Raw genomic sequence first — 17,732 nt, 5'->3', positions numbered from 1 at the left:
GAATATAGCTATTGGCCTATAATTGGAGAATTCAGTAACATGTTTTAAGTGCCCACCAGTGCCATGAGCTCAGGGATGCTTAACCTAGCCTTATTGCTTTTACTGGCACAACTGGGACTCAGGCATGAGGACGTGCCATGCAAGGTACATTTGTTTAAATTGACTGCATGACTGTGATTGATGCATGATAGGGAAGTGGAATTGTCACATATCAGTAGTTTTAAACATAGGAGTTTGTATGTCTGCTTTTATAGGTGCTGCAATTCTGGATCCTCTGCAGTAGAACTGAACATTCCTGGTGCCAATGCTGCATCAGACAGGGATGAGGAGAATGGTGTTGTGCTGGCACAATCAGATGGCCAGTACTGTTATCAGGAACAATGGCTGTGGAAGCACAATCAGATGGCCAGTACTGTTATCAGGGACAATGACTGTGGAAGCACGATCAGATGGCCAGTACTGTTATCAGGAACAATGACTGTGGAAACACAATTAGATGACCAGTACTGTCATCAAGAACAATGGCTGTGGAAGCACAATCAGATGGCCAGTACTGTTATCAGGAACAATGGCTGTAGAAGCACAATCAGATGGCCAGTACTGTTATCAGGAACAATGGCTGTGGAAGCACAATCAGATGGCCAGTACTGTTATCAGGAACAATGGCTGTGGGAGCACATTCGGATGGCCAGTACTATTATCAAGAACAATGGCTGTGGATGTCAAAATGTCTACCACATCCAGTGCCATGGCTCTGGCCATTACTATTATCTGGAACAATGGCTGTGGAAGGCAAAATGTCTCCCACATCCAGTGTCATGGCTCTGGCCAGTACTATTATCTGGAACAATGGCTGTGGAAGACAAACTGTCTCCCACATCCAGTGTCATGGCTCTGGCCAGTACTATTATCTGGAACAATGGCTGTGGAAGACAAAATGTCTCCCACATCCAGTGCCATGGCTCTGTTTTCTATGGAATCCTCCCCCTCCTCTTCAGAGCTGGTGAGGGAAAGGTCATGCCTGCCAGTCTACTCAAGGAGTATCCTTGCCCCTTATTCATGCTCCTGCAACAATCAGTGGTTCTCCAAAGAATGTGGGGCCAGGAGTTAGAATCACAGGGTGGTGTGTATCACCGCCATGGCTATTGAAAGGATCTGCCTTTCATCCAGGCAGAGGCAGATGCCAGCACTGCCACGGCAGGAGTGATAGCCATACTGTGTGTCATGTAGGGTGACCAATGTGATGGTATTTTCCCGATGGCTGGCATGTTTCACAGGAACATTGGGGCCTTTTCTGCCTTCATAGGCTAGTCTCTCTTTTGCTACCAGTCAGAGCTAATGCCATTCCCGTAGCTCAATTTCATCAGCATCCAGTGTAGGCACTCTCCACAATGTAGGTGGGTTAAGGTTACACACTGCTACCTCCTCCAAACCACCTGCCACTTGTGTGTCATATACAGTATGGTGTGGCCTGCTATATAGATGTGGAGTATGCAACAGTCAGGCACATGGAATGGCAAGGTGGTCATAGTCTCGTGGTTCACCTTTGTCCTTTCAGGCAGCTGTTGGTGCCAGTGCAGATGCACCCATGGCTGTCCTCATCATTTATGCTTGAGGTCTTACAAGACATACCACACACACACAGACAGACACACACACACACACACACATACACAAACACACACACACAGACACACAAACACACACAAACACACACACACAGATGGACACACACATGTGCGCACACACACACAAACTCGCACGCGAGTACACACACACACACACACACACACACACACACACACACAGTGAGGCACACAGACACACACATACACACACACGGGCACACACACACAAACACGCACGCATGCACACACACGCACACACACACACACACACACACACACACACACGAACATGCAGCATGCGCGCATACACACACACAGTCAGGCACTCACACACACACACACACACACACAGACAGGCACACACACACACACACACACACACACACACAATGCAACAGTATCTGCAGGAGCTGTATCACGTGTAGCACACACACACACACACACACACAGTCAGGCACACAGACACACACACACACACACACACACACAAACACACACACACAGATGAGCACACACACACACATGCACACACACACACACACACACGCACACATACACACACACACACACACACAGACACACAAACACACACGCATTCACACACACACACACACACACACACAGACACACAAACACACACGCATTCACACACACACACACACACACACACACACACACACACACACACATACACACGAACACGCACGCGCGCATACACACACACACACACAGATGAGCACACACACACACAGACACACACACACACAGACGGGCACACACACACACACACACAAAATGCAACAGTATCTGCAGGAGCTGTATCACCTGTAGCACACTTGTAACAAGTACCCACTACTATTAGTCACCTACCCCTCTAATGAAGCACCACCTACTTAGTACAAATGTCCACACTCTCGCCAATCACACGGCTGTATCAGACACTCCTTCCACATTCTTAGTTCCCACCCTATGGCCACTGTGCCCATTTTTCACTACCTCACTGTTAGACTCTCCAACTGGGCATATGATGACAATGCTGTTCTATCATCACAGTTGTGTCATATGGGTGGGTTATGTTTGACGCACAGCTTGGCATGCCAGTGCATTGTACAGCAGAGCCAGTGTGTGTCAGTGCAGGCATCATTTTAAATTGTGTTGTAGTTAACCTGGTCCACAGTCGTAGACCAAACACAACCTCTTTGCCAGTGCTGCAGTATATTACACCCATCTTTGCCTTGCATGGTCTTTCTCTGAAACCAGGTCATCTGATGGCTCTTCAACCAGCACCTCCATCCACTTTTGGTGTTGGTATGTCTGGTCCTCTGACAGCAATCCCCTGCTCTGGCTCTCTGCATGCTATCACATTGCACAATGTTTTGCAGCTGTCATCAACATGCTGCTTTTGTGATACTACTTTGGAATTCTACATTTACGGTTTGCAATTCTGCATTTTTTATTCTTTTTTCTAACTTATTGCAGCCTGTTTTAAGAAAAATTTGTCTTGCTTTATGTTTGTTGTGTTTTAAATTTGTTTTTATCTTGTAGGTTTAAAAGTTAATGTTTGGGGTAAGTTAGAAATATTTATTTTTTGTTTTCTTCTGTGACTGCATATATATTAAGGCTATTGAATCTGTGGGAGAAGCTAAGAAGCATCATCTATTATTTAAGGTAAACAGAACAGGAAAAGGTTTTATTCTTTCAGATCTATTAATGAACTAATGCTATTGTGAGGCTGGCAACCTAATTCAGGCAGGTTACTGCGAGTATACCTCACACAGCAATTCAGAGACAGCCCTATCACAGAGCGCACAACAGATCTGTGAGTACACCTCGCCGTAACCACCTCACTGTAACCAGCTTGCTGTAACCACCTACTTGTAATCACTAGCTGTACACCTGGCTGTAACCAATTCTGATTCAGAGACACCCATACCACAGAGCTGTAGCATGAAGGCATGCAGCACAGCAATGAGTTGTCTCTGCAGCCATGTTAAATGGCACATATTGGGAGAGAGGACTATACAAATTAGCCACATGCTGTCCCTCAGAACTGCCTGCAGTAATGCATTTACAAAGCTGAGCAATTCAGAGAATCACTCCACTGTGTAAATTAGAATGGCTGCTTCTGGCAGCTCATGGCAATGAACACAGCCAAAAATGTGTATCCATGCATCATGGTAGATGTAGGTATCAGAGAGTTTAGTGGACAAGTAGGGTTGGGGTGTGTGTGTGTGTGTGTGTGTGTGTGTGTGTGTGTGTGTGTGTGTGTGTGTGTGTGTGTGTGTGTGAGAGACTGCATATTTGAGTGTACATCTGAGGGTGTGTCTGCCTGGGATTGTAGTAGGTAGTTTGTTTATTTATTTATTTACATTTGTTGACCGGGAAATTCCGACTGGACGCAGGTCCTTTTTCAGAGGAGGTCCGGGGAGGAAAAGCTCCACAAAGTAATATTAATACATAGTTCCTGATGAAGAACATAGTACATACAGTAGACATATAACATCTGTGCCATCTAAGATGGCATGTATTCTAATAAGTAAATAGTTATTAACATTGTTACAGTAAGAAATTACAGCAGTATTATAAATAATAGGTGTACAAGCAGGTGGGGTGGAAAAAAGGTTCAGGGTAGATGGAGTGGGAGATACTAGTGAGGAGAGTTACAAGGGCATAACCAACATTTTTTAGGTGAGATTTAAGTACAGCTTTGAAGTGAGTGCATGATGGTACAGAGGTTGTTGTGGGGGTGGGGGGTTGTTCCATAACTTGGCTATTGAGCTGGAGAAGAGTGCTTCTCCAGCAGAGTTCTTGACTCTGGTTGCCTATAATTGATTTTTGTTGCTGGATCATAGTAGTCTGGTGGTGAGATAGGGCTGGAGTAGATTTTGGAGGGATGGGACTTTTAGAGGATGGTTTACTAGTTTATGGGAGAGTGAGAGTTGATACCATTGAAGGAGGTGAGGGAGTTTTAGTCAGCAAAGTTCAGCAAGTGGAGAGACAGTGGTGACTATGGTAGGATGCCCCAGTGGAGAACTTGGCAATTTTGTTGTAGCAGGTCTCCAGTTTATTTAGATCGCTTTGCCTTAAGTTGGTATATATTGGAGAGGCATAAAAAAGGGTGGAGATAAGGTGTAAATTTTCATCTGAAATCCTGGCTACTTTGGTAAGGAATTCCTTGTTTCTGTATAAGGCTCCTAGTTTTTTGTGGACTTTTTTATGGTCATGGATATGTGAATGTCAAATTTGAGATTATTGTCTATTTCAACTCCTAGCAATTTGGTGTGTTCAGTTGGGTATATAGTGGTGTTGTCTTTTGCTGTGATGTCAAAGTGAGAGTAGGTTTGAGTATGTTTGATGGTTTGGAAGATGAGGAGTTTAGTTTTGTTTGGATTGAGTATTAACTGGGCATCAGATACCCAAGTTTCAACAGAGGAAAAGGCATCCTGTGTGACCTTTTGCAGTTCGGGTAGGGACTGGGCTGAGCAGATGATGGCTGAGTCATCTGCATATTGTATGAGTGAGCCATTTTTGGTGGCAGTGAATAGATTATTGGTGAAAACAGAGAAGAGTAAGGGTCCAATGATGGATCCTTGGGGAACACCAATAGAGACAGGTAGTTGGGGAGATATGTCATTCTGCCATATAACGTATTGCTGGCGGTCAGTCAAGTAGTCTGAAACCAGTCAGTAGCTGATTGAGAGAAGGATAGGTTATTGAGAACAGAGATGAGTTGGTTGTGTGGGACCATGTCAAATGCCTTAGATAGGTCTAGGAAAGTTGCAGAGGAGAGATAGCCATTGTTTTTATGCTGAAGGATAGCATTAGTAAAAGAGAGTAAGGCAGTGGTAATGCTATGGTTTGGCCGGAAACCATGTTGAGTGTTACAAAGGAGGTTTTTAGTAAGGAGGTAGTCTAAGACTAGAGAGTGAATGCATCTCTCTAGTATTTTGGAGAATGGAGAGAGAATTGCTATGGGCCGGTAATTGGTTAGTCCTGTGGAGGGGCCACCTTTGTGGGGGGGAATAATGTGTGATATTTTCCATAGTGTAGGGACATAGCATTCTGACAGAGATCGGTTAATCAAGATGGATACTGGGTAGGCTAGAGCATCAGTTGCGATTTGTAGGTATTCACTTGGGAGGTTGTCTGCTGCTAATTTGATGGGCTTAAGTTTAGTTAAGCATTTTTTTATGTTGGAGGTAGGAACAGGAGAAAAAGAGAAGACAGTGGGGAGATTACTAGGTGAAGGTGTAGGTTGGAGAGGAGGGGGGTTGTGTTGTCTAGCTAGTGATAGTATGGTTTGTGTGAAGTGTGTGTTGAATGAGGTAGCAATATTTTCTGAGGAGTGGAGAATGTTAGGTGGAGGGGTAATGACTTTACCTTGGTGGAGGATGGAGTTTATGGAGGACCATAATTGTTTGGGGTTGTGTTGGGAGGAGTCTAGGGCAGACTGGTAGTGTTGGATTTTGTCCTGCTTAATTAACTTTTTGAGTCTATTGTGTAGTTCTAGGAATTTCTGTCTAGTTGAGGGGGTTTTGGTTTTGCACCAGTGATCTCAGGCTTTATCTCTGTTTTTCATTACTGACCTAGTGGTTTTCTGTAGCCATGGGGAGGATTGAGCTTTGGTACTGGTAAGTCTTATGGGGGCATGGTTATTTAGGATGCCTAGGAAGGTAGTATTGAGAAATTGAACTGTGTCATCTAGGCTGAGGTACTTTAGTGGATGCCAGTTACATTCTTTGAGGAATTAGATGAATTTGAGTGGGTTAAAGTTTACATTTTTACATATTTGCAGGTAGATAACAGATTTAACTTGGTATAGGTGTTTGTTGAGTAGGAATGTTGGGGAATGATCACTTAGGCTATCCGATAGGCAGCCTGCTATATATGGCTGGGGGATCTTACTGACTAGTATCAAATCAAGAGTAGTATGCTTTCTGAAGTTTTTATTTATTCTGGTAGGTGACTGGATTAGTTGGGTGAAACCATGAAGGCTTTGATGATGGGTTGGATGGCTGCCCCAAAAGGTAGTTAGTGTGTGAGTAGGTTAGGGGTCTTGTGTGAGTATAGAATGAATTATGAATGTGTGTTTGATGGAGGTGGAACTGGCATGGCTAATGAGCAAATCCTGCAACGATGGAGGGGGGGATACTAGCCACCAGCAATAACTGCGACAGAGCATGCCTTAGCAGCACCAAGGGTCAGGGGGAACACTAAACTCCAGAGAGAACACCTTAACCAAATGCCTTAAGGACATTTTTATAAAAAAAGGGAATGTGAGTCAGAAGATCCATTAAACACCAGGAATACATCTTTAACAATGTGCCTTGACAGAATTTCAACTAGACATGGGATGGGGGGGGGGAGGCATTAGCCTCCAGGAACAACACTGCAACACCATGCCTTAATTTCACATAAACAAAACAGTGTTGGGAGTCACTAGCCACCAGGGATGTGGGGACATTAGCCACCAGGGATAACAGTGCATTGCATGTCTTAACAGCACTTAAATAATACATGGGTGGGGAGATACTAACTACCAGGGATTACACTTTCATCTCTTACATTAAGGACAGTTATACATAATGTGGATCAGGGGAACAGTAGTCACCAGGGATACCTTTAAGTCATCATGCCTTAATAGCACTTAGGGGTGTGCAAAACTACTAAACATCAGGGGAAAATCTATATAGTGTGCCTTAAAGGCACTTAATAGGAAACAAAAACACTGTGGCTTGGGAGATGCAGTTGACCAGGGATACAGTAAATAACATGCCTTAAAGGTACTAAAAGGACTCTAGTGCTGTAGTCTTCCACCTCAAATATTAGTCCTCTTTGCCACAAATAGACACAAAGGATTTGATGGACATAAGAGTGAAGACATGGAAAAAATACAAAGGGGGTAGAAAAAGGATTCAAACCCTGCATGCCTGTCACAAGCAATATCAGCATTAACCTGCAGAGCTAAATGAGAATATAGCAAAGTATGTTTTTTTTTATACTATATAATGAGGATCTCTGTCATTGTTCAATGCCTGCAACAGTTTCTGAATTATGACATAGATGGACAGGGCACATATTAGCATATCTCTTAGCTTTGTAGTGAACGACACCTTGACAAAACCAAAAAGTAATGGTGGGACAGACACACAACCAGGGATGGATTTTAATTATTCCTCTTATAAACTTCGAACATCACTAGAATAACAACTTTTGTAGTAGCATGCATTTACTGAAGGATGTGAAGTGTGAAACTGTAATGTCTTTCATTAATAACTGGCTGTTCATCTTGATTTACAAAGGCAAGAAAAAGTCAGCATTGGGTAGATTCTGAGAACACAGCAAGAAATTTGGGGTATGTGTTGCATGAGTGTTTATTATGTGTATGTGTGGGGGAAGAGTGAATGGTGGGTGTCTGTGCCTATGTGATGTATGGGCCGACAGTGTTAACTGCAGCAAGAAAGTGATTACCTGCAATCACAGTTGTTAACAGTGATTCAAAAAAATACAAATTGGGGGGGCGTGGCCAAGGATGAACACAGGATAGCAGCAGATTTCTTCAGCTCCACCAATTTCATTACACTGACAGGAATTAATTACTTAAAAAATTAATTTTTGAAGTAATTTTCTTTCTAAATATGTTTGTTTTATATAGTTCTTGAACTATATCTAAAAAAGAAAGGAAATCTTAACAATATTCCTGTCAGAAATCACTTTGGAAATTTTCCTGTCAGTTTATCAGTCTGAAATGAGTTCCAGTAAGACAAATTCTCAAGACTCCAGCATCAAGAAAGAACTTCAGTCTCTGATAATTATAATCCAGCAACTTACTGCTAAGATGGATAAAATGGATACTAAAATAGACACCTTCATAGAAAAACTACAAAACAAATAGACTTGTTACATATAGTCCTGCAACAACAGAAGATCCAGATGACAGGCATAGAAGAAGCTGTGAATGACATGGAAAATAGAATACAAGAAGAGGAAATCAACATTGAGTTTCTGCTGAAACAAAATACACATTTACAAACAAAGCTGGATGACCTGGAAAATAGATCTAGGTGCAATAACATTAGGATTTTTGGACTGCCAGAAAATATTGAAGGTAACAATATTACTTCTTTTTTAACAACATGGCTCCCTAAAACTTTAGACTTACCAGAAGCATTCTCTTTTGGTATCGAAGAGCACATAGATCTATAGCTAATACTAACTCTAACAAAAACTATCCTAGATCAGTTATAGTTAGATTTCTATCATCTTTGATAAAGAGATGGTTCTTAAATCTGCTTGGGCTAAAGCTCCTGTTAAGATTAATGAGACAACTGTGCTTTTGACAATGACTTTTTTCCATGGTAATAGCTAAAAGAAAAGTTTTTCTGACACTAATAAGGAGCTTAAAAAGCACAGTTTAAAACATACCTTCTGTTTCCTGCCAAGCTTAAAATCTTCCTTCCTGATGGTCCTAAAATTTTCGATGACTTAGACTCTGCTTTACTGTTTATCAAAAAAATAAGATTTTGGATAAAATAGAAGAAATGGAATGGGCTAGTCCTTCATTAAAGAGACTGGCAACTGAAACTTCGTGGAAGACTTCAGAGAAGAAGAAGAGACTAAAAACAAATGATTTGTTCTATGTTTTTTTCTCTCATCATTTTATTTCATTATTAATCTTTTTAAATATAGTTCCTGCATTTCCAAGAAGCAACAAATATTTTGAAAAAGATTTATTCAAAGTTATTCTCTGTGTACAAAGAAATGTTTTGTTTCATAACTAGTCAAAATACCTGGAGATTTAATGGCAAGTTGTGATTCAACTGGTTTCTCTTTCTGAAAAGGAGAAGTAAGGTCAGTAATTTGATACATTTTTTTTCTTTATCTTTTTTTTCTTCTTCTTTTCTTCTTTTCTTTGTTTAAACAATGACATTCTATTTAGATTATGTAGTGGGTAAAGGGTGGGGGAGGGCAGGGAGAGAAGAGTCATGAAAATATGATTAATAGAATAATAACATATTTATTCCTTGTAAAAAGTTTATATGTTCTTCAAATGCTATTCCTAATTATACTTTCTTGATTACACTGCTTATGCTTGTTTGTAAATAATCTGTCATGCTTTAACTAATAATAATTAGAACTAAATAATAGTAAATAATATGTTTTATTTTTAACTCTATTAATATAAACAGTAAGTAATATTCCATTGTATATACTTCTTATAGATTTCTTTTACATTTTTTTATTTCTGCCTTACACCCTTTTACTTTCTACTCTCTTTTTCTTTTCTTTATTAATATATAGAAATGCTTTTGATCATATAGACACAGTAAATAATAAGATTTGCATAAAAATTGAGTTGGGACAAAAATATTGAGTTGTATTACTTATTAATAATTTTGGGCTTAATTTCACTTACATAGAAGCTGTAATAACCTGTAAAATACATTGTGAAGGTTTTGTCATGTTTAGATGCATTTACACTGCTAAATGAATGTTTGTCACTAGTTTTTAATAAGTTTCCCGCCAAAATGTTGAGAGAGACAATCTGGGATGTGGGCTCTCATGCACAGTGTCCATGAGCTACTTCAAAAGCTTCAACTCTCAGAATTCTCACAGAGAAGCTGAAAGCAGCTAGTCTCACCTTTGACCTAGATATCACACTGACATCACAGATTCAGGGATGACACTCTACCAAGAAATAGAAATGATACAAATGCGACTATGTGAAGGAAAATGAACTCTTTAACATCTAAATGTGAGTTATTTTATATAATTACTTAAATATCTATGTTATAATTCATAAAATATGTCAGTTATAATGAATTTAAATGATACAGTTTCTTGTAGTAAGTAAATGTCTTATTTTAGAAGGCATAGAAAATGAAACATTTATTCAAGTGTTTTTGAAAATCTACTTAACAGCAGCTTAATAATCTGTGTTAAAAACTTATGTTCCAAACATATACATCACTATAACTCATTTAATTCATCTGATTGACAAGCATAAATAATTTTATAACTCTATACTGGAAGAAATTGTCATGTGATATATTTTAAAGCAGTAGTATAGCATGGTTGTAAAATCTGGTTACTAAAATGTGTTTGCTGTGCATTATTTTATATTAAGCAGACAGATTTATTGTAGGGACAGCAAGTAAGATAATGCTAAGTAAGGACACAACTCAGTGAGATCAGATATATATATATATATATATATGTGTGTGTGTGTGTGTGTGTGTGTGTGTGTGTGTGTGTGTGTGTGTGTGTGTGTGTGTGTGTGTGTGTATGTGTGTGTGTGTGTGTGTGTTTGTGTGTGTGTGTGTGTATGTATGTATATATATATATATATATATATATATATATGTGTGTGTGTGTGTGTGTGTGTGTGTGTGTGTGTGTATGTGCATGTATGTGTATGTGTATGTATATATATATATATATATATATATATATATATATATATATGTGTGTGTGTGTGTGTGTGTGTGTGTATATGTATATATATATATATATATATATATATATATATATGTATGTATGTGTGTGTGTGTGTGTATGTGTGTGTGTATGTATATATGTATATAAGTGTTTCTGAGAATCTGCATAACTATGCAGTATGATTTATAACAATTTCTATGAATATAATATTTTATTCTATTGACAATAATGAGTTTGAGTAAATGCTCATATACAAGCAATTCAAGGTTTTTTTGGAAGCCGTTAATTGCATTTACATGACAGAAAATAGATGCATCTTAATATATGTAATGTCTGAATCATATTAGCCAAAGTTTTTGATTTAAATAAATGTTAGAACTTATTTTTCTCTCCTCTTGATTTCTAACATCAAGATTATTTGAATGCTATTTGAACACAAGTGTTTTATATTACATGGATGTATATAGTAGTATGAACAGTTTAAAAAAAAAAAAAAAAAAAAAAAAGGTTTATTTTAGTTTATATGATGCTGTTTTACCAAATGTGTAGTCTTGTCTTGCTAGATAATTGAATTGAAAACTGTTAACCTCAGTTAAATATAACTAGTATTAAATTGATAAGGTGGTAGCTGAGGTACTGCTGCTTAGGGTAGGGGTTAACTTGAGTGGTAAATACTACTCTAAGTTGGAGTTTATAACTCCAGGCTGGATGCAAGGTTTAATCCTTACATTATTTTCACTTGTTCATTGTTATTTGCATATAGTTTTGACATCCACAATATATTTTGTACATTCATTGTCACTACAAACAAAATTGAATCCTATACGAAATCCCATACGAGATTCAATAAATACAGCTATATTTAAAGGTACACCTAAAGGAGGAGATGTAACATTACTTATCTTGTTATTTGTTATTTTGATCATAAGATTCTTAAGTTTTAAAAATGCCAAATGACATCTTTAAAAGGAATTTCTTTAAACATTAATGGATTGAATAATCCATGTAAAAGGGCAAGCCTAATAAGCTACATTAATTTACATAAGACCAACTTAGTCTTCCTGCAAGAAACCCATCTCTTGAAAAAAGATATTGATAAACTAGCCACAAACAAATATACAGTATTGGTTAGTTCAGAGCACACTCAGAAAAAAAGAGGAGTGGCTATTTTATGGAATAAAAGTATGCCCATTCCTAAAACCATTAAGTCTTATCAGGATGACAAAGGAATGTTTTGTATGGTTACAATACAAATTAATGGGAAGACTTACACTTTAATTAATGTATATTGGATACCTGGAATTGGTATTAATACAGTGAAACATCATCTTGATAAGATCATATCATTCTCTATAGGAGATATTATTTTAGCTGGTGACTTTAATTGTATACTACATGAAAGTGATACTACCACTATAGGAAAAGAAGAATTACATCTAATGCAAAACATTTAAATGATTTTGCTAATTCTTATCATTTGAATGATATTAATAATCAGATAGATTCAAAATCATTACCATACACCTTTTTTCTAACAGATACAAAACTTATTCAAAAATAGATAGGGTCTTTATTTCTAACCAGATGGTAACAGATTTAATTAATTCCAAAATCATTTCATGTCCTATATCTGATCATAATTCAATTGTTTTTGAATTCATGATAAAAATACTCATAATGTTCAGATCAAAAGGATACCAGCATACTTAACTCAACTAAAAGACTATAAAGAATATATACTTTCAGAAGTAAAACATTTTTTAGACATAAATAATACTCCTGGAGTCTCCATTGTTTATGTTTGGGATGCCTTAAAATCATATCTATATGGACAAAGTATCAGATGGTATAATAATAAAAGGAAATCTTGGGATAAGGAATTGTTAGATATTCAAAGTAAATTAGACTCCTATAAACATAATAATAAATAAAATATTATAGACAAGAAAGTTATTGAAGAAATAAACAAACTAAATGAAAAATACAAAGAAATTTTAACTCATAAAGTTAAAATAACTTTAGAGAAATACAAGTTTTTGTCTTATTCAATAAGCCCCAAATACTTACATAGACTTAAAAATAAAACAAAAGGTTGAATAAACAAAACCATATCAAAGAAATCTTTTCTCTAAGGAAAAGAAGAATGTTTCTAGTATACCAGAAATACTAGATGAATTTAGAAATCACTTTCACAAAATTAACCATAATAACATTAACATGGAACCTAAAGATAAAATAAAGGAGTTTATAACCACAAACATGAATAAAAAGCTTAATAAACAACAGATTAAACTATTGGACAAAAGTATTTCATATACAGAGGTTATCACACAAATAAATAAGCTAAAATCAAACAAAGCACCGGGTAATGATGGTATTATACCAGAGATATATAAAATCCTTTCTAAAAGTACATATTCATTAATACATAAGGTTTTTATTTTGGCCCAAACTGAGTTAATAACCCCCCCATCTTGGCAATATACATTTATTTTGCCAATTTTAAAACCTAATAAAGATCCAACTAGATGTTTTTCATATCGGCCCATCTCATTACTTAATGTTGATTATAAAATGTTTATGAGTATCTTTGCTGATAGATTGAAGACAATCATTCCCGGCATTATAGATATAGATCAGACAGGCTTCATTGTAAATAGAAATACTTTTGATAATATAAGAAGAACTTTAACATTAATAGATTTTGCAAATAGGAAAAAGAAAGATTTAACACTTATTAGTCTTGATATAAGTTCAGCATTTGATTCAGTAAGTTGGGACTATCTGTTTACCTTAATGAAGTGCACAAACTTCTCAGATGCATTCGTAAATCTAATTGAGCATTTATACAAAGGAACGTTGGCTTATATTAAGGTAGGAACATATGTTTCACAAAAAATACCCATTCTTAAAGGTACAAAACAAGGATGTCCACTTTCTCCACTATTATTCACTTTAGTAATGGAGCCTTGGGCTAATTAGATCAGAAACAGTACTGACATAGAGGGTTTTGAAATAGATAAAAATACAACATCCAAAATTCAACTTTTTGCAGATGATGTTCTAATTACATCAGCAGGATCTAATTCTTCTATGCAGTCTCTATTTGATAACATGATGAATTTTAAAAGTATTTCTGGTTTAATATTCAATGAAGAAAAACTAAAATACTACCTATATATACACGAAAAAATATTCTCATTAGTGATTTTACTAAATATGTACCCAATTCAGGTCAGATAACTTATTTAGGTATATTACTTTCTAAAGATATTAAATCTATTATATATAATAATTATAATACCTGTTTTCTTAATATACAAAATCTTTTTAATACCTGGAATAATATGTTTTTACTATGGAGGAGAGACTTATAATTATTAAAATGATAATATTCCCCAAGATTTTATACTTAATACAATCAATAATACTTCCACCTACAAAAATAATTATCAAGAAACTGAATACACTAATGTTAAATTTCCTATGGGCACCTAATAGACCTAGGATTGCATTAAAGAAACATACTAATAGCTGGTCTCAAGGGGGTATTTCTTTTCCAGACTTTAATTTATATACTATCTCTTCTATTGTAAAAGTTATTACTTTATTAATAGATCAGTCATATGTCGCAAAATGGAAAGATTATTGGGAGCTAATTAGTATGCACTTCATGAAAATCTCCTTAACACATAAAAATATGATTGTAAATAACTCCATATTATGGTTACTAAAGGAATTTTGTACTTCACCTATTACACCTAAACATATGGTTTGTTACCCGTTAAATATTATTATTAGTTATCGTAACTTTATATTCATGCACCCTAAGTATAGGGAATGGAATTTTATTGTATTCCCTATAATGTATACTCAGGGTATGCTTTTGTCATCTACTTCTGAAGGAACTCATTTAGCTATAGATAATGATCTAAAGTACTGGTATCAGCTGATATCTGATAATAAAGTTAAAGATCTAGATTTTTTAAAACAAGAATTTGATCTAAGAGAAACTTGCTGGTTAGAGGTTCAGACATTTAGACAACATCTCATTAATAAAATAGATCTAATGTCTATAACAGTTAAAGAATCTATTCCAACACTGATTGATTACTTGATATTAAATTTACAACATAAAGTTTCTGATAAAGGTAAACTTTCATACATACATAAAATTATCAGACAAGAAACTTTTTACAGTGTAGATTCATACTGGAATTATTTCACTTCTATTAATGGGGACCCACCAAATCAACAAGATAAACAATATATATTGGAATCTGCTTATAGAACTACGTCTTCCATTGTCTGGAGACTTTATACATGGAAATTTTTACATAGATCTTTTTATACACCTTTGATGATGAATAAAATAAATAATAAAGATAATTTATGTAAGAGATGTAATGTAGAAATTAATGCTGACTGGGCTCATATGTTTTATGACTGTATAAAATTGAAAGAATACTGGAAGTCAATTAATGAATTTTTGCAGGCTCTTTTTACAGATAATTTCATTATTTCTAAATCTCTTATATTATTCAACACACCTGTACCTCAAAGTGTTAAAAAGGTTAAGCTTCCCTTGTTATGGTCTATTCTAGCAGTGGCTAGGATAATAATAACTAGAAATTGGATTTCAGATACACCTCCTTCGTTCCATGAATTTAAAAATGTTATGAATATAGTGTGCCATATGGAAATAAACACAATTAGGACAAGAACAAATAGAAAAACATCTTATTATATTGTATGGGATAATTTACAAAATTTGTTAAAAAAATTTTAATTTCAATAGCATGGTATTTTAGTTTAATTAATTGATCTGATTGTAGTGGATGTCTTTGTAAATACCTTAGTTGTTTTGTTGAATGTTATAATAATACCTATTTTTAATTACTTGTATAAAATTGTTATGATATTTCTCTTATATGTTAAAACAATAAACCTGTTTTGAAAAAAAAAAATACAAATTAGCTGATAATAAGGTCTTTCCTCATTGTGGCTAACATGTCTCTGAATTGAAAACATCTGTACAGTGTAAGCAGACCTTTTATACCTCAGTTCTCACAGAGAGCAGCGTGGCTGTTTGCGAATCCCGGAATGCATTTTCCATCCACCCAAGTATTGTTGTGCTGCTATTAAATTCCATGGCTCTCGAGTGGCTCCACCTCTTTTGTACTTTTGACTTTAGAAGTTCCTCCTAATCACTGGTATCCCATAAACCTCATCTCAGGAATCAGCTTGAAATTAGTGCTTCTGTCTTGCTCCTGGTGAGAAAAGAAGCCTGTACAAACTTTATTTTCTAGCCTTCGTAGAGACTACCAATTACTGGAAATCATGAAAACTGTTCATTTGGAGTCAGCATGGCATTGTGCTAGTGCTTTGCTCTTGGTGAGAGAAGTAGCATGTGAACATTGATTCCTGGCTGCCTGTAATTGGGCAGCGAGGACTGGACTTCCATTGCTGGTTTCATTTTGGACCGCTGTGTGCAACTTTGTTCTCAACCACTGAGTTGTTGCAAATGCTACTCGGGGCATCTAACTGCAGAAACTGCAACAAGCCTACAACCCATAAAACATTTGGGATGAGACTGCAGATTACCAAAGCGCCTGCCACATGCTTCCATGAACCAGCCTGGGATTAGTGCTTCTGGAGAGAGAATGAGCAAAAGGACACTGATTCTTAGGTAAGTGAAGCTACAGCGAGACCAGCTGCATTAGAGAAAGACACTAAACACCACCGTGTTTCCATATTTTTAAAACAATTTCACCTCCAACATGGCTGATGGTTAGTATAATGCATAAGGTGTTTACTTTACAGACCCAAGATGCAGGGTTTGATTCTCATCTTGGGTAATTAGCTAAGTTTAAAATGGCTCACAAGGGCAGCTCACCTCGTATTAATCTATAAACCTGTATTTATGGTAAAGTTGTGCCAATATATTATATTGTCATGGAGGCTGTTATAGTGGTTAAGGTGTTTATCTTATAGACTGGGTTTGATTTTCACATGGAGTAATTGTCTAGGCTTAAAATAGCCCACAATGGAAGTTAGTCTAGTACTAATCTATGAATGCTTAAACCTATAATAGTCTAGTTAACAACTTAGAAATCCTCCATCTCCAACTTACTATATAAAAACACTTCTTATATAATAGCCAACTATAGAGGCACCTGTATATCGTCCTCAGTCTACACCTCCTATGTAACTAGTATGGAGTCAGTATGAGGTTAGCCAAACACCATTCTCCAAGGACATTTCAGCTATCCCTCCATTAACTTGGAGATGTATACATCCTCAAGCATGTATGGCTTGAAATTTCTGTTTCTCATCAATGGAAACTCTCTGGACCAGTTAGTCTAGACACCAACCATAGATGACAGAATCCTTAATTTGGCCCTTACCACTTGTGGCACCTTTCCTTCTCCCTAATTGCAACTTTTTCCCTGGTCAAAACAGAGAACAAATCAATCACATTCACAATAAGACTGAACCCTGAAGCAACTTCCAACACCTCAGCATTCAGATGATCAGAGATTATGAAATGGGTAATCTAGATTATCTGCCCAAATTCAAAATCCCCTTCGATCTTTACAGCCCTACTGTTTATGTAGAAACATTTACTGCCAAATTCTATGTACATGTAAATAGTTGCAAATACAA

Source organism: Protopterus annectens, chromosome 1.part1 (genome assembly GCF_019279795.1).
Source record: "Protopterus annectens isolate FY-2018-M chromosome 1.part1, PAN1.0, whole genome shotgun sequence".
In the NCBI taxonomy this organism is placed as follows: Eukaryota; Metazoa; Chordata; order Ceratodontiformes; family Protopteridae; genus Protopterus; species Protopterus annectens.
The sequence above is the reverse complement of the archived record's forward strand: the minus strand, read 5'-3'. Positions refer to the sequence as shown.